Source organism: Panulirus ornatus, chromosome 46 (assembly GCF_036320965.1).
Source record: "Panulirus ornatus isolate Po-2019 chromosome 46, ASM3632096v1, whole genome shotgun sequence".
Taxonomy (NCBI): Eukaryota; Metazoa; Arthropoda; class Malacostraca; order Decapoda; family Palinuridae; genus Panulirus; species Panulirus ornatus.
In genome coordinates, this window is record NC_092269.1 from 30020843 (window position 1) to 30039971 (window position 19129).

Here is a 19129-nt window from a genome sequence, read left to right on the forward strand (position 1 = left end):
TCACAAACTTTTTTTACGTCATATTAAGTTGTATTTAATACTCAATGCTCAAGTGTATTAAGGTGGATTGTAGAATATCAGAAATATTTTTTTCTCTTCTCTCTACAGAAACAAAGGGTAAAGGGTTTTAGAGGTTTATGAAAAGGCTGATAAGATCGATGTGGACACAGTGGTCGAGATACAGAGGGACCTTACAGAGAGAAGACGTAAGGGCTAAGATTAGTGAGACAATTTTTTCTTTATAAATTAATAACATCCCTTACCCCATGACCTATTTGTATGAGAGAGTCCTGGTGTTACCCACGACCTCTCTGATGGCTCCTGCGGCCCGAGGTTGCGCTGCTTCCGGTAGGAGGGAAATGGGGATTCCCTTGTATTGAGGAGTTCTTTGACGAGACAGTAGTTCTTCGTGGTGTAGCCTAGAGCAGACGGAGTCCTTCCAATCCCAGGAGTTCCTTTTCATCCTCCTGACGCTCCTGCAGCACTTAGAAAGCTGGCCACGTCCGCCGGCAGAAACCTCTGGTCATAAAGCGTTGTGATGTGTGTGTGTGTGTGTGTGTGTGTGTGTCTATGTGCAGAAAGTGCAAGGCAGCTGAAATAGAAAGTTCTCGGTGTTTTGTTTATGGTAGCTTCCTCGAGGGCATGAAGAATGTTCGCGGTGGTGTAATGATGTTATCATGTCCAGAGCGGGAGCAAGAAAGTGAGACTCGTGTTTGTCTAGGGAGTGTGGTTTCTGATTGGTGTATATATATATATATATATATATATATATATATATATATATATATATATATATATATATATATATATATATATATAGTGGAGGTTAAGACTTGAAGTAGGAGGTCGGTGTTTTAGCGCATGTCGGGTTATATGAAACTTCAATATGTTGTCAGGATCTGTAGCTAGAGAGTTCATTAAGGTTTTAATTGCATTGCTTGTGTCGGGTGGGCAATTCTTGCTCTGTGTGGATTTTTCACGATTTGCCTTTCTAAGAGGTGAGGTCGGTGTGTGTGTGTGTGTGTGTGTGTGTGTGTGTGTGTGTGTGTGTCGTATAACTCAGGCCACTTGACACCTCTCTACGGGTGAGGGAGCCACCGCCCCCCAGCTGTGTCAATAAGAACACACACCATTCACCTCAGCTTCCCTGAACGAATCGAGGAAGAGAAAGCATTTCCCATCGAGATAAGACGACTTTAACAATGGACTCCCGCCCTCCTGTAGAGAGATAAGGATCCTCCGTCCGCTGTTTTGAGACACTTTCCGAAGGGATTCGATCACCCTTCCACTCTCGCCCCACCTCCTCTGGGCCCGAGGACATTAGCCATTGTTATTGAGCGGGAGTCGCTGGTTTCCAGCGGTGTGTCACTCTCCCCTGACGCTGCAGGATTGTGTCACTCGTTATTCCACTCTCTCTCTCTCTCTCTCTCTCTCTCTCTCTCTCTCTCTCTCTCTCTCTCTCTCTCTCTCTCTCTCTCTCTCTCTCTCTCTCTCCCAGGCGGTGGTTTGTGGAGGCTGGCGCCCTGAAATGGACGTTTACCTTCACAGGAAGTGAGCCCAATAGAGAAAAAAAACCCACTCACACACACACACACACACACACACACACACACACACACACACACACACACACACACACTGGACGGATGATAGAAAACGGGATAGGAATGTATGCCCCTTCCACAGCATCCTCTCCACCACATCAGTTTTACCGCGTCCCTTCCACTTCGTCTTTTCCACTGCGTCCCTTCCATTGCATCCCTTTTTACGACTTCCCTTCCACCTCGTCTCTTCCACGGCATCCATTCCACCGCATCCTTAAGGGATAGGTGAGACGTTCGACCCGTACCCGGTGGTATTCTATCACTGATGCTTAAGATTATAGATCAAGTAACAACAGACATCAGATAAGATAAGAGATAAGATAAGATTTGGTAATCTTCTAATATCTGTTGCAGTACATTGCGAATGTGCTAAGGTAGAGAAAGCCAATGCCTCATGATATATAACTCTAGATTGCTCTCTGCTTGAATCCATCTATTAGAGACCATCCTCATGGACGATAGATAAAAATCACATCTATTCGACACTGACAGGGTTTTTGATTCCGTATTATGGAGGCAGATCGACAGTCTTAGGAATATGTTATGATAACACTTTAACTCGATGTTTTAAATTGATCTCATTGCATCTAGTCTCCCTGGGCATCAGTTCTCAAAACATATATATATATATATATATATATATATATATATATATATATATATATATATATATATATATATATATATATATATCTTCCTGGCTCAATGACATCACAGGGCCTTAACACAAGAGACACACACACAAAACAAAGTCCAAACAACGCCGCAGTAAACAACAATGTTCAATCAAGATACAGCCAGCAAACAATACATAAACAAAAGGGATTCGAACCTCAGAGGCAACATCCTCCTGAATACATTTTCTTCGAGCCTCAGAATCGTCGGGAAAATTAAGTAGAATCCAATCTTTTTTTTTTCTCTCTCTCTCTCTTTCCCTCCATTGTGTGGATCCTCTTGTTCATTCACTCTCACCTAATTGGTGTCCAGATGTGCAAATTGCGAGTCTTTTCTCTTATTTCTTTTTTTTTTTGTGTGTGTTGGATAGAAAACGGTAAACAGACATAAGGTTCCTTCCTGCATTGAATTCTCCTCGAATTTTGGATGTTACGTTCCAAGTTATACCTTAAGTCTCCCGTGTTCAAGATGTGGCCAGGTATTCTCCTGAAGGAAGATTAATTCTTTTCATTATGCAAATTAGCTTCCTTCATCAAGGTCTACGGTGAAAGACAGTGAAAGTTCTGAAGTTGGATGGCTGTGTCATGGCACTTTCTTTGAGCCTGATTTGAAGTATATTTTGCTTTCAATATATATATATATATATATATATATATATATATATATATATATATATATATATATATATATATATATATATATATATATATATATATATATTTATATGTAAATATATATATATATATATATATATATATATATATATATATATATATATATATATGTACACACACACACACACACACACACACACACACACACACACACACACACGCAAGCCCGCTATTTCCCACGTGAGCGAGGTAGCGTCAAGACCAGATGACAGTGCCTTAGAGGGAAAATTCCTCTCATGGTTCCTTGCTTTGGTCCTTTTCGACAGCAATACAGAAAGAGGGGATGCCAAGCCACCCGCTTCCGCCCCTACTGCAAGACGGAGGGAATAAGTGGGCAGTATTCTTTGTACCCTATCCTCAGGGATGATATATATATATATATATATATATATATATATATATATATATATATATATATATATATAGAGAGAGAGAGAGAGAGAGAGAGAGAGAGAGAGAGAGAGAGAGAGCATGGACCACACCTTTGAAATTTCTCTTCCTTCCTCACTCTGTCTCACTTTTCACTCATTCTCTATTTCTCTCCCCCTCTCTCGACTTTCCCCCTCCTCTCTTGCCCTTCCACATTTTCTTTTTCCCTCCGTTTTCTTTTCCTATGCTTCATCTTTCCACACTGGATCCTGGTCAGGTTGATCCTGACGCCGTGTTCCTTTGCCCGTTCCTGGCCAGGCTGGGGTCTTGTCCTCCCTCGACACACATACACACACACTCAAACTGGCGCCCCCTCTTCGCTCCTAATTCCCCGTGACTTAGCCTGGGACTCTCTCTCTCTCTCTCTCTCTCTCTCTCTCTCTCTCTCTCTCTCTCTCTCTCTCTCTCTCTCTCTCTCTCTCTCTCTCTCTCTCTCTAAGTGGTACGTGGGCAGCCACCGACAGCGTAGGCCTAGCCAACGACCCAAGGGTGGCATATTACGGGTCCTGCGTCCGCCTAGGTATGGCTAGGGTTGCGGGACAGCTTTACGTAGTGAGCCAGCACTTCTCTGGCTGTCAAATGTCACTCCCTTGACCCAGGTGGGTGTCTTTTCTCTCCGGCTCACCCATTCGTGGGCAGCTGGCTCTCAGTGCACGAACATGCAGCGTCCCGTGCATGAAATCTCACATGACTCGTTTTTGTAACCATGTTTTCTTACGGTGAACGCTACGCGCCATCCTTACCTTTTGGCAAGGTCTTCGTCCTAGATTTCCATAAGTAAGTCCTCTGTGCTAAACCTTGTCTGAGGCAAATATTCGTCTTAGGGACACGCAAACCTACGTATACCTCTCTCCATCTTGGTGGTTTCCATTCTTCATTCCATGCCCTCTCGACTCTTTCACCCTCCATCTAGATATCCTTTATTCCAGGCATTCTCTCCTTTATCTAGATGGTCTTCGCTATTGTTATATCCTCCATCTAGGTCGTCGCCCATGGTGGTGGGACCTTGCATCACCCACCATCCTTCCCCAGCCTCTGCTTCACACAACACTGGAAGGTACTTCCAGTCTTGACAGAGCAAATCTCTGACCATCTTCATGAGTTCTCCCTCTCTAGAACAAGCCCTTCCTGCCCTCTGGCTCTAGTTTCCATTTCTCATTGGCCTCCTTCATCCTTCCAGTTACCGATCACTGTCAGTCCTCCTGCCCAATACCTTCCCCTCCTCCTCTGCCTCAGTGAATTGACCTGTCTCCCGCTAGTCTCTCTCCCTGGCAACGTACCATAATCCTGCTTCTTTACATTCCCAGAGCTACTCCTGGAACCACTCCTGGCATCCTTCCCATCTCCCTTGGCAGTGTATCTCTCCTTCCAGACCACCAGAAGGAGTGACGGGAAAGTCCTCTCTATCTACGATTCTCTCTGGTCAATCGACTCCGCAAATGCTCCATATCGTCACCCTTGCAGTACTCCTGGAAAGTACTTCGTCTTTTCCAGTCCACTGGAAGCCTGGAATTTGAGGTGACCACACTTCAAAGGGCCAGCCATCCAGGGGGAAGGGAAAGGTGATGGTGGTATGGAATTCCGTGGCTGCCGCTGGAAGATAAGCAACATTTTACTTCTTCCAGACCAACGAACATCCAGGGACTTACACAACTGAAGGTTGTTATAACCCAGCAACCCTTGCCTGGTGCTGTTCCAGACACTCTAGAGAGAGAGAGAGAGAGAGTAAGAACAAGAGAGAAAGAGAAAGTGAAAAGTGAGAGACAGTGAACCAGAGATAAACATCTGGTTGATGCTGGAAATCCAGAAGTGTTCTTCGGCTTCTTCCAGCCGTATCCACATCAAGTGACTGAGAGCCCAAGCGACGTTAAGCATCTGAACAACACCAATCCCCAAGACCAATTCCAGAAGACAAAAGGGAAAAATCCTGGACGCATATATAACCAGCTGATCCTGGAAGGTCAGACAACGTCCCCTTCCCTTTCCAGAGCAAAAGAGAGGAAGGGTGACGCTAGGACGTCCCTCCCCCTCTCTTCCAGAGTAAAGAAGAGGTCGGGGGACGCTGGAATGGCCAGCGTACCTGGAGGACAGTACCAGAGAGACGGGAGGGGGATCAGGTTCAAGTATTTGTGAGTTTCTGGAATGTCCAGCCGAGCGGAAAACAAGAAGAAACACCCATGTGCCTCGTGCGCACATTGGCATATTGGCCTGGAAAAGGTATTCTCCTTGAGTGGTATATATATATATATATATATATATATATATATATATATATATATATATATATATATATATATATATATATATATATATTGCTGAGGGGGAGGACTCTGTTTTCTGATAGTGTCAACTGCAGTGATGACTCGTTTTCAGTGCACTTTATTCTCTAGCATGTATCTATTCTCTCTCTCTCTCTCTCTCTCTCTCTCTCTCTCTCTCTCTCTCTCTCTCTCTCTCTCTCTCTCTCTCTCTCTCTCTCTCTCTCTCGCCCGGGCGTGCCAGCATGTGTGTAGCGCATCATCTTTAATTGAGCATGTAATCTGTCATTATCTGGGTCCAGATGCTCTCTTCTGCCTCTCCCTGCCTCCTGCTGCCTCTCCCTGCCTCTCACAGCCTCTCTCCATCCCTCTATGCCTCTCTCTGCCCATCTCTTCCTCTTCCAGCCTCCCCTACTCCTCCCTGCTCTTTCAACCACTCCCTGCCCGCTTGTGCCTCCCCTTACCCTAACCCTCTCTCCCTCTTCCTGCCTCTCCCTGCGCTTCCCTGCTTCTTGCATCATCTCCCTGCCTCTCCCAGCTTCCACCTCCCCTTCCTCACCACTTGCAACCTCTCCTCTCTCTCTCTCTCCCTGTCTCTTAGGATTGGTCTGCAGCCCCATCCCCCCCTACTCTCTCTCTCTCTCTCTCTCTCTCTCTCTCTCTCTCTCTCTCTCTCTCTCTCTCTCTCTCTCTCTCTCTCTCTCTCTCTCCCGATGCATCATAATTCGAGTTAGTAGCCAGCGAGGGAGGTCAGACTGCGCGCCATAAACCTCCATTAATTACCATCATAATTACATCATCCGTGCACCACCCTCCTCTCTCTCTCTCTCTCTCTCTCTCTCTCTCTCTCTCTCTCTCTCTCTCTCTCTCTCTCTCTCTCTCTTGCTCGCTCCTTCCGCCGCTTGTGTTTAAGTAAGTACATCAGCTGTCAATGCCAGACCCGTTCCCCGTGTTTCGCCAAAGCTACCATCACACAGCAAAAAAAAATGATATCTCTGGAGGCGTTTGACAACAATAGGCTTTTAATAGTTAAAGTCTATTACATAGCAAAAGGATATCTTATAGAACAGAAGACATTTGATGGCATCATGTTTGTAATAGTTAGAATCATTGTATAGCGAAAAATATCTTCGAAGGTACATTTGAGAGTAATGAGCATTTAATTGTTAAAACCATTATATATCACAAGGCACTAAATAGCAAAGGACATTAGTAGGAAAAGACACTTAATAGCAAAGGGTATTAGTAGTGAAAGGCACTTAATAGCAAAGGGTATTAGTAGCAAAAGGCCTTTGATAACAAATGACATTTAAAAGCTAGTCATAGTATAACAAAAAGCACTTAATAGTGAAGAGCGTTAGTGGTAAAAAGTTTTTAATAACAAAAGGAATTTTATAACAAAATACATTAGAAGCCCAAAGACATTTAATATAAAAAGCATTTGATAGTAAAAGGCATTTTCTAGCTAAAGCATTAAGTAGTAAAAGACATTTTTTAACGAAATGCATGTAACCGCAAAAAAGGCATTTGACAGCCTAAGGCATTTAAAAGCAAGGAGCATTGAGCAGAAAAAAGACAGTTAAATGCAGTTAATTGCAAAAGGTTTTTCATAGTTCAAGGCATGCAATGATATCAAAAGACATTTGAGAGCAAAAGCCTTTTGGTAGCGAAAGCCTTTTGATAGCGAAGGGCCTTTTGATAGCGAAGGGCCTTTCTTGAAGGCATTGTGGCAAGGAGTTAGTGTGCACGTGGCTAATCATCAAGGAATTCATTTTGGGCGGGTTAGTTTCAAAGTGTATTTGTTTGCCAGGGGCGCATCACAGGATTTTTACTTGTTCTGTCTAAAGTGATTTGCAAGTAAAGTGTTTATTTGTTAGAGTTAGTTTGTAACGCTTCTATTGTATGGGTGTGTTTCTCTAGGGTAAGGGTAGGTTTGTTAGGCATGTGTTTGTTAATATTGCATTTGTTAGTTAGGAGAGTGCGAGCGTGATGTGTTTGTGGAAGCGTGATGTGTTTGTGGGAGCGTGATGTGTTTGTGGAAGCGTGATGTGTTTGTGGGAGCGTGATGTGTTTGTGGGAGCGTGATGTGTTTGTGGGAGCGTGATGTGTTTGTGGGAGCATGGTGTGTTTGTGGGAGCGTGATGTGTTTGTGGGAGCGTGATGTGTTTGTGGGAGCGTGATGTGTTTGTGGGAGCGTGATGTGTTTGTGGGAGCGTGATGTGTTTGTGGGAGCGTGATGTGTTTGTGGGAGCGTGGTGTGTTTGTGGGAGCGTGATGTGTTTGTGGGAGCGTAGTGTGTTTGTGGTAGCGTGGTGTGTTTGTGGGAGCGTGATGTGTTTTTGGGAGCGTGATGTGTTTGTGGGAGCGTTGTGTGTTTGTGGGAGCGTGATGTGTTTGTGGGAGCGTGGTGTGTTTGTGGGAGCGTGATGTGTTTGTGGGAGCGTGATGTGTTTGTGGGAGCGTGATGTGTTTGTGGGAGCGTGATGTGTTTGTGGGAGCGTGATGTGTTTGTGGCAGCGTGATGTGTTTGTGGGAGCGTGATGTGTTTGTGGGAGCGTGGTGTGTTTGTGGGAGCGTGATGTGTTTGTGGGAGCGTGATGTGTTTGTGGGAGCGTGATGTGTTTGTGGGAGCGTGATGTGTTTGTGGGAGCGTGATGTGTTTGTGGCAGCGTGATGTGTTTGTGGCAGCGTGATGTGTTTGTGGCAGCGTGATGTGTTTGTGGCAGCGTGATGTGTTTGTGAGAGCGTGATGTGTTTGTGGGAGCGTGATGTGTTTGTGGCAGCGTGATGTGTTTGTGAGAGCGTGATGTGTTTGTGGGAGCGTGATGTGTTTGTGGGAGCGTGATGTGTTTGTGGGAGCGTGATGTGTTTGTGGGAGCGTGATGTGTTTGTGGGAGCGTGATGTGTTTGTGGGAGCGTGATGTGTTTGTGGGAGCGTGATGTGTTTGTGGAGCGTGATGTGTTTGTGGGAGCGTGATGTGTTTGTGGGAGCGTGATGTGTTTGTGGGAGCGTGATGTGTTTGTGGGAGCGTGATGTGTTTGTGGGAGCGTGATGTGTTTGTGGGAGCGTGATGTGTTTGTGGGAGCGTGATGTGTTTGTGGGAGCGTGATGTGTTTGTGGGAGCGTGATGTGTTTGTGGGAGCGTGATGTGTTTGTGGGAGCGTGATGTGTTTGTGGGAGCGTGATGTGTTTGTGGGAGCGTGATGTGTTTGTGGGAGCGTGATGTGTTTGTGGGAGCGTGATGTGTTTGTGGGAGCGTGATGTGTTTGTGGGAGCGTGATGTGTTTGTGGGAGCGTGATGTGTTTGTGGGAGCGTGATGTGTTTGTGGGAGCGTGATGTGTTTGTGGGAGCGTGATGTGTTTGTGGGAGCGTGATGTGTTTGTGGGAGCGTGATGTGTTTGTGGGAGCGTGATGTGTTTGTGGGAGCGTGATGTGTTTGTGGGAGCGTGATGTGTTTGTGGGAGCGTGATGTGTTTGTGGGAGCGTGATGTGTTTGTGGGAGCGTGATGTGTTTGTGGGAGCGTGATGTGTTTGTGGGAGCGTGATGTGTTTGTGGGAGCGTGATGTGTTTGTGGGAGCGTGATGTGTTTGTGGGAGCGTGATGTGTTTGTGGGAGCGTGATGTGTTTGTGGGAGCGTGATGTGTTTGTGGGAGCGTGATGTGTTTGTGGGAGCGTGATGTGTTTGTGGGAGCGTGATGTGTTTGTGGGAGCGTGATGTGTTTGTTTCTGTGGGTACATATGTTAGGTATTTGTTGGCGAGGGTTAAGATAACTGGTTGTTAGAATGTTTTGTGAGTTTTATTAATAATGTTCTTTTTTCTAATTTCAAAGGAGTGTTAGCAACGTGTTTGTCTGTTAGAAGTTTGGTATATGTGGTGTGTATATGTTATGGTTTTGTTAGCAAGGCTTTGTTTAAGAGAGGGTTACCAGGATAGTGTTTGTTTGTTAGTTTGTCAATAGATATTTTGTTTTTGAAGAGCATTGTTAGGACGGTTTCTTTATTTGTTAGTTTTTTTAGTGTGTTTGTTGAGGATATTTTGGTAAGAGAATATTTTTGTTAGCGTTTGCTTGTTATGATTTTCTCTGTGTAGAGTATTTTGTAAGGCTTTTGTTTGTTGAAATGATTGCTGGTGTTTTTAGTTCATTTCCTAAGGACTGTGTTTGTTAGATTTTGTAAGTTACACCCAGAACAGACCCGTATACACACCCGAAATACACTCATTACGGAACGTCGTACATACACACCATAATACACATTCAGAGTGCATTCATAGTGCATCAGTATACACATCGTATATATCCAAATACTCGTAATATATGTATATCATATTGCAAACTCAAAATACATATGATAAACCCGTATATATATATATATATATATATATATATATATATATATATATATATATATATATATATATATATATATATATATATATATATATATATATACGTATATATATATATATATATATATATATATATATATATATATATATATATATATATATATATATGTATATATATATATATATATATATATATATATATATATATATATATATATATATATATATATATATATATATACCCAGTATAAACTCATTTACACAAAAATGCACCCAATATACATTCATAAGTTATTCATATACATGCTCTAGATACACCCATATACACAGTCATTATGCACACAAAATACACCCATTTACATAACGTATATACACCATACACCTTCCTACACACACCCATAATGCACACCCAACATTAACACATAATACACATAGAATTTACGTCCGTAATACACACCCAACGTAAACGTAATATACATACAACATATACCCGTTATACACCCATATACATGCCGTATATACACCCATTCATACGTTCTATAAACACCGATATATACTCTTACATACGTCCTACATATATCCATATACATCCTCTACATATGCCTCACATACATCCTACATATATCCATATACATTCTCTACATATACCTTGCATACATCCTACATATACCCATATACATCCTACATATATCCATATACATCCTCTACATATACCTTACATACACCTATTATATACACCTTCTACATCAACCCTCACCATGTACCGTATATACATCTATATACATGCCCTACATATATATTCCCCCTACATATGCCCTACATATATATTCCCCCTACATATGCCCTACATACACGCCCTAGAAATGTCAGTAGTTCAATAGGCCTTTGTGGTTACCCCTTGTACCCTCCCGCTCTACCCTCCTCCCTCCCATCTTCTCTGGTTATCGGTGATTCGATCAATGAACCTACCATGACCGACACTGACCTACCTCCACCATCCCTCATATGGTCAAGCTACGTCATGGGGTAATCACTATCACCTTCTCATTCTCTCTCTCTCTCTCTCTCTCTCTCTCTCTCTCTCTCTCTCTCTCTCTCTCTCTCTCTCTCTCTCTCTCTCTCTCTCTCTCTCTCTCTCTCATTCATTATATCTTCAGACTCCATCTATATCAAACTCCCTCACCGTCTTCCATCACGTTTCTCCAACCGTACTCCTTACAATGCCCTTATTCTCCTCCATCACAGTGCTCCCTCATAAGCCATCACGAACCATTTATACTCACAGTTCCATCAATACATCTTTGCTTGTGGGAGAGGGGGTCATTAACATGACTCAACATAAATAGAAGCTTGTAAAAGCCAGCTTTAAGTTAGTTTAGCATTTTATGGCACTTGAGAGCTATTTACCCGTTTGATACTAGTTCGCCGTTTCCCATGTTAGTGAGGTAGCGCCAAGAACAGACGAAGTCCGGCCTCAATCGCCGATATCCATTCACTAGCTGCTCACTGTATGGCTTAAACCAGAGCACTCTCCAAATAGCTCGTCTCTCTTCCTCACTCCTATCGATACCAGGTCCATAAACGTTTAAAATCATCCACCTCTCGTGATCCACTTTCGTTTTAACCTACCTCAGGTTGGGGCTCATTACCTTACACTCACACACTCCCACAACTTCCTTCTTCAGTAGCAGTGCTACCCCATCCATTGCCCTCGCCCTCGCACTAAATCCTGGCATTACCTTTGGAACATGCCCGAAGCATTCTTCCCCCTTCCCCTTCAGCTTCATGTTACTCAGAGCCCCCCAGAGGCAGATCATCGAGGTTTCTCGTCGCAAACATACGACCTATTTCTCCTCCCTTCTTATGTTGGTAAACATCCACACCTTCGCTGTCACCCACGTCTAAACTCTTTTTTTTTTTGTACGCCACCTTCACCCCGTCCCTCCCATCTACTTGGTTATTGATGATTCGATCAATGATCTCATTATGGGCAGCGCACTGACCTACCTCTACAATCTTTCTTTTGAACAAGCTGAGTCAGCTGTAATCATTATCCTGCTCTCTCTCTCTCTCTCTCTCTCTCTCTCTCTCTCTCTCTCTCTCTCTCTCTCTCTCTCTCTCTCTCTCTCTCTCTCTCTCTCTCTCTCTCTCTCTCTCTAACCTCCACCCCGACCACCATACACTCCCTCATCATACTTCCAGCGTCATTAGCCTCCATCACCATTATTCCATCACGTTCCTCCAGTTCGGCTCTCCACCTCCTCCTCCTCCTCACCCCCTTCCCCTCCCTCTTTCCACCCATCCCTCACTATACTCCATCATTCTACTCCCTCATCAACAAACGCTTTATGCTCACGGCTCCATCAATACTCCTTTGTTGGCTGCTCATTTGCATACATCAACACGAAGGGTAAACTATCAAAAGTCAACTTTAAGTTCATTCGACGTATTTTATGGTCATTACGAACTGCTATGTATGCATAGTTTATATGTAGATATGTTGTGGGGCTTGGAAGGGTTAGGGCAGATTTCAATCCCACGGGAATCTGTAACTTATTTAAGAAAGCCACAGACGAAAACATGACAGTGAGTTTGATGACGTGAGATGCATGTGACTGTGGGAAGCAAAGGGATGTTCTATTTGTCGCTTTGTGCCTTTGAGTAGGATGGTACGATCCTTCAGCACGACGGTACGATCTTTGAGCACGACGGTACGACCCTTGAATAGGACGGTACGATCTTTGAGCAGGACGTTACGATATTTGAGTAGGACGGTACGATCTTTGAGCAGGACGGTACGATCTTTGAGCACGACGGTACGACCCTTGAATAGGACGGTACGATCTTTGAGCAAGACGGTACGATCTTTGAGTAGGATGGTACGATCCTTCAGCACGACGGTACGATCTTTGAGCACGACGGCACGACCCTTCAGCACGATGGTACGATCTTTGAGCACGACGATACGACCCTTGAATAGGACGGTACGATCTTTGAGCAAGACGGTACGATCTTTGAGTAGGATGGTACGATCCTTCAGCACGACGGTACGATCTATGAGCACGACGGCACGACCCTTCAGCACGATGGTGCGGTCTTTGAGCACGACGGCACGACCCTTCAGCACGATGGTACGGTCCTTGAGCAGGACGGTACGACCCCTGAGCACGATGGTACGGTCTTTGAGCACGATGGTACGATCCCTCAGTATGATGGTACGATCCTACTCAAGGATCGTACCGTCTTGCTCAAGGATCGTACCCTCTTGCTCAAGGATCGTACCGTCCTGCTCAAATATCGTACCGTCCTGCTCAAAGATCGTACCGTCCTACTCAAAGATCGTACCGTCCTGCTCAAATATCGTACCGTCCTGCTCAAAGATCGTACCGTCCTGCTCAAAGATCGTACTGTCCTGCTCAAAGATCGTACCGTCCTGCTCAAATATCGTACCGTCCTGCTCAAATATCGTACCGTCCTGCTCAAAGATCGTACCGTCCTGCTCAAAGATCGTACCGTCCTGCTCAAAGATCGTACAGTCGTGCTCAAAGATCGTACCGTCCTGCTCAAAGATCGCACTGTCCTGCTCAAAGATCGTACCGGCTTATTCAAGGATCGTACCGTCCTGCTCAAAGATCGTACTGTCCTATCCAAGGATCGTACCGTCGTGCTCAACGATGAGAAATCACGGAAACCCAAGAGAAATATCAGTCAAAGGGCATGAACACTGGACGAAAGACAAGTACCACATGACAGATTGTGAAAGGGAAGAGAGAGAGAGAGAGAGAGAGAGAGAGAGAGAGAGAGAGAGAGAGAGAGAGAGAGAGAGAGAGAGAGAGAGAGCAGCTGAGATCTGCAGGCAGGACGAGGTGGAGGAGGAGGAGGGGTTGGTGGAGCGGTTGGCGTACAAAAATATTCCATGTCTGGGAGAGAAAAGAATGACTCTACGAGACACCCCTAAAATAAAGCCACGAAAAGAAAAAAGATAGAAAATGTATAGATAGAAAATGGGGGTTATAAAAGGTAGAATGCTGTGTGTGTGTGTGTATATATATATATATATATATATATATATATATATATATATATATATATATATATATATATATATATATATATATATATGTGAAGCGTCTGGGGTAAACCATGGAAAGCTGTGTAGGTATGTATATTTGCGTGTGTGGACGTGTGTATGTACATGTGTATGGGGGGGGGGGGGGTTGGGCCATTTCTTTCGTCTGTTTCCTTGCGCTACCTCGCAAACGCGGGAGACAGCGACAAAGTATAAAAAAAAAAAAAAAAAAAAAAAAAATATATATATGTGTGTGTGTGTATGCATGTATATATATATATATATATATATATATATATATATATATATATATATATATATATATATATATATATATATATATATATATATATATATATTATCCCTGGGGATAGGGGTGAAAGAATACTTCCCACGTATTCCCTGCGTGTCGTAGAAGGCGACTAAAAGGGGAGGGAGCGGGGGGCTGTAAATCCTCTCCTTTCGTTTTTTTTTTTTTTTCCAAAAGAAGGAACAGAAAAGGGGGCCATGTGAGGATATTCCCTCAAAGGCCCAGTCCTCTGTTCTTACCGCTATCTCGCTAACGCGGGAAATGGCGAATAGTTTGAAAGAAAAGAAAGAATATATATATATATATATATATATATATATATATATATATATATATATATATATATATATATATATATATATATATATATATATATACAGTCGGATACACAAGTCCAGATACTCAGAATTAAAAGACGTTTGAGGTATAGGCTTTGGAAAATATATGGAAAAGGGGGGAACCAATGATGAAGAAGCAGGGAAAAAAGATTATGCTATAAATTCACACTAGAGAAAAAGAGGAAGAGTTGAACGTAAATAAGTTGGAAAGTGAACGATAGTAAAAGAGGGGAAGAGAAATGAATGGACGTTCTAACCAGAAGTGAGACAGGGATATATATATATATTTTTTTCTTTCGCTTTTGTTTCGTATGTCATAGATATGGGGTTCCCATGACAACCTCTCTATAGCAACACAAGCAAAAACAAAACACATGTCAAAAAAGCCGTACAGGCAGAACATACACACATGTACACACGCACAGGCTAAACGTCTCATGCACATAGGTCTACATACACATATGTATGCAAGAAAATACACAATTAGTGAGTGTACATAAGAAGCTTTCCCTGTGTTTTTTTCCAGGAAATACATACATACACATACACACGCATACGAAACTTACTCACATACCCATATACACATAGAACTACACATGTATACATGCAGACAGAAAATTGCTCAAACACATACGTATACATACAAAAATACACTCATAAACGTATTATCACAAAGTGGGTAGACATGAGTGTACACACACACACACACACACAAATATATATATGTATATATATATATATATATATATATATATATATATATATATATATATATATATATATATATATATATATATATATATATATATATAACAAAAGGCTACAATGCTGGAATTCCCAGGTAAAAGGGGAGACATATGATATTACAGGATGGTGGGTAAAGGAAGGTGGGATATAGATGCAGTATAGAAAAAAAAAATATATATATATAGATGAATGAAACCAGATCTATCGCTCGCAAGCCACAGACAAACGAATGAAATGGAGGGCCAGAAATTGAATGAAGCAACGTAAGGATTAACTCCGTGCAAAGGAACAATGGAAGGTGTGCTAGACCCATACATGCTAACGAGATATGTGAGATCAAAGTCAAATCTGCAAGTGTGAAAGAATACGCAGACCGGCACGGAAGAGGGTTAACAAAAAATGGGATTCCGTAGTATGACAGAAAACTGTGGGTAGGACCATGTCATTCCTGGGGAGCTAAAATAAATAGAGGTGTGTCGTCGTCCGTTGCCGTAACACTTTCGTTGAGGAACCTTCTTGCTCCAAAGGGAGCAGCACTTCATTCCCCTGCATCTGATTGTAGAGCAGCCTCGAAGCTGCGGGATCTCCATGGAAAGGGAATCCTGGAGTTATTATCTCTAGCTGTATAATGATACCTTATGACATATTCTTGACACTTCCTACCCACATTACAAGGTCAACACTGCCAACAGTAGATCCGGGCCAGAAGATAAATCCTTCATTATCATGGACTGGTCAATCGTCCCTCTACACCTTCAGTTGTCCTTAAGGCCCTCCTTGTCACCCATCCTTCAGTAGCATATCGAAGAAACCTATCCTAAGGCAGGTGTGAGAACTCTCACACCTGCCTCAAATTCTTTATCGTCCTTTCCTCCCATATCGACAACACATTCACACTTTACTGATCAGACATCCGCTGTAAAACCCTCTCTTCAAACGCACCTTATACGTCACTCTACGCCTTCGAACATAGACCTGACTGAAACTACATCCCCCAGACACGCACTAGTCACACTTTCTCCCGTGTACTCTAGGCACATTACAGACACCATAGAACATCACCACGCTTTCCAATCTATGGTTTCGCCTATAAGCTATAGCCAAGGGGTCCTGAGGTTGTGTGTTGAGATGTATAAAGAGACGTTGTGGTGGGCGACTGAACCCTGAAAAACATGTGGTAAACGTTTCTCTTGTTTAGGATAGATACGTTTACGAACCGCATCTCTCCGTACACATAAATACATCCATGCACGTAGGCTACGTACATACATACACAAAAGAACACACATATACACAGACGAAAAAAATACACACAAGCATATTACAATATTACATGTTACATAGATACATATTGTAGAACATATACATACACCGCACACGGAAGCACACCATGATATACACACAAGCAGAGCCCTCGACCACACAGATACACACATACACATCCATACATACATACAACCCTGCTTTACATGGCCTCCGACACCCGCTGGGAGTGGGTGGCGCATGTCACACCTGATTTAATCACCCATCGACAGGGTACAAGCATCAAGCTTGTAATTACATTCTGGTCTCCTTCCCTTGTGAGTACCAGGTGGCTGCGATGCTTCCTATGTCGAGGATGTGTCTCCAACAAGTTTCTAACACAGTCGTAGCGTATCTAACAACTTCTAACACAGTCGTAGCGTATCTAATAACTTCTAACAGTGTAGCCAGACTGTTACAACATTTCATTATATGTAGGAATTTTTTTGTTTTTGTTTTTCCCTCTTTCGTGTACATAATGCGAATGAAAGGTATATGATATATTACCATCTTCAAACAGAACTCTAGGCACATCAGTAACCCTCCAACAAAAATCTAGGTCCATCAGTAACCTCCAAGAAAATCCTGTGTACATCAAAAACTTCTAACAATAATCTAGATACATCAATCATTTCTAACAGGCTCCTAATACGCCATTAAACATGTGGATCACTTCTAACAAAATCGTCAAAGAAACACATGTATCTGACAGATCCTGAAGCGCGTTTGTAACATCTAACAAATTCCAATCAAAATTCTAACAATTTTATCTAACAAGAAATATTAACATCTCTGGCGAACAAACGATCTTTTGTTAATGCAAAGACAACAAACAACAAACAAACAAAGTCTTATGGGCTATTGCATGGCCTTCGTCTCTCGCTCTCTCCATCAATGTTCCATCTCCACTCCATCATGACTCCACCACTACTCCATCATATCCCCAACATCCGATCATCTGTCCATCATTATTTCATCACCAGTTTGCCACCACTCCATCAACACTCCATCATAGCTGCATCACCACTCCATCACAACACCAGCGCGAGATGATCACCTCTCCATCTTTGTCTCATCAACAGTTTGCCACCACTCCATCAGCACTCCATCACAGCTCCATCACCGCTCCATCACAACACCAGCGCGAGATGATCACCTCTCCATCTTTGTCCCATCAACAGTTAGCCACCACTCCATCACAACACCAGCGCGAGATCATCTCTCCATCTCTACCCCATCAAGAATCTGCCACCACTCCATCACCACTCCATCACCACTCCATCAGCCTTCCGTAACTCCACCGCTCCCCCACTCGTAACGCCAACACGCGATCCCCAATCCATCCCCATTCCATCATCAATCCGCCGCCCCTCCATCACCTCCTCCATCACGATGGTCGATCACAGTCGCTCCAGGGGTGTTTGAGCAGATAGATAGACAGACGGAAGTGAGGTGCAAGGCCTGATGTGTGCGTGTGTCTGTCTGTCTATCCGTGTGTGTGTGTGTGTGTGTGTCTGTCTGTCTGTCTATCCGTGTGTGTGTGTGTGTGTGTGTCTGTCTGTCTATCCGTGTGTGTGTGTGTGTGTGTGTGTGTGTGTGTGTGTGTGTGTGTGTGTGTGTGTGTGTGTGTGTGTGTGTACCAATGATTGGTAACCTGACATCCACCCCCTTAACCCACTAATCAATTCTTCCCTCATCCTCCCCTCACCCTCCCCTCACCCTCCCCTCATGTCAATCTCCAAGCCGCCAATTGGATGACCTTTGACCCCAGCTTGAATATTACCCGCCCCCCCCCCCCTTCACGTGCCACCGCTTCGGCCGCCGCTCAAGCTTGCAGATCGGATGACGTCGCTGGTCTACGGTGTACAGTCGATGTCCATATGAACGAAAACTTTTCGATGAATTAAGAAAAAAAAAATGCCCATAGAGTGATGACTGTATCGAATATATAATGGATTATAATGTAATATGAGGGAATATAAGGAGTATAAGGAAATCTAATGTAATTTAAGGTAATGTAAGGGAATCTAATGTAATTTAAGGTGATATAAGGGAATCTAATGTAATTTAAGGTAATACAAGGGTATCTGATGTAATTTAAGGTAATATGAGGGATTCTAATGTAATATAAGGGAATATAACCGAATATAAGGAGTAGAAGGGAATCTAATGTAATTTAAAGTAATACAAGGGAATCTAATGTAATTTAAGGTAATATAAGGGAATATAATGTAATGTAAGGGAATCTAACCGAATATCTGAAGATAGAAGGGAATCTGATGTAATTTAAATCAACATAAGGGAATATAACCAAATATAAGAAGATATAAGGGAATCTAATATAATATAGTGTAATATAAGAGAATATAACC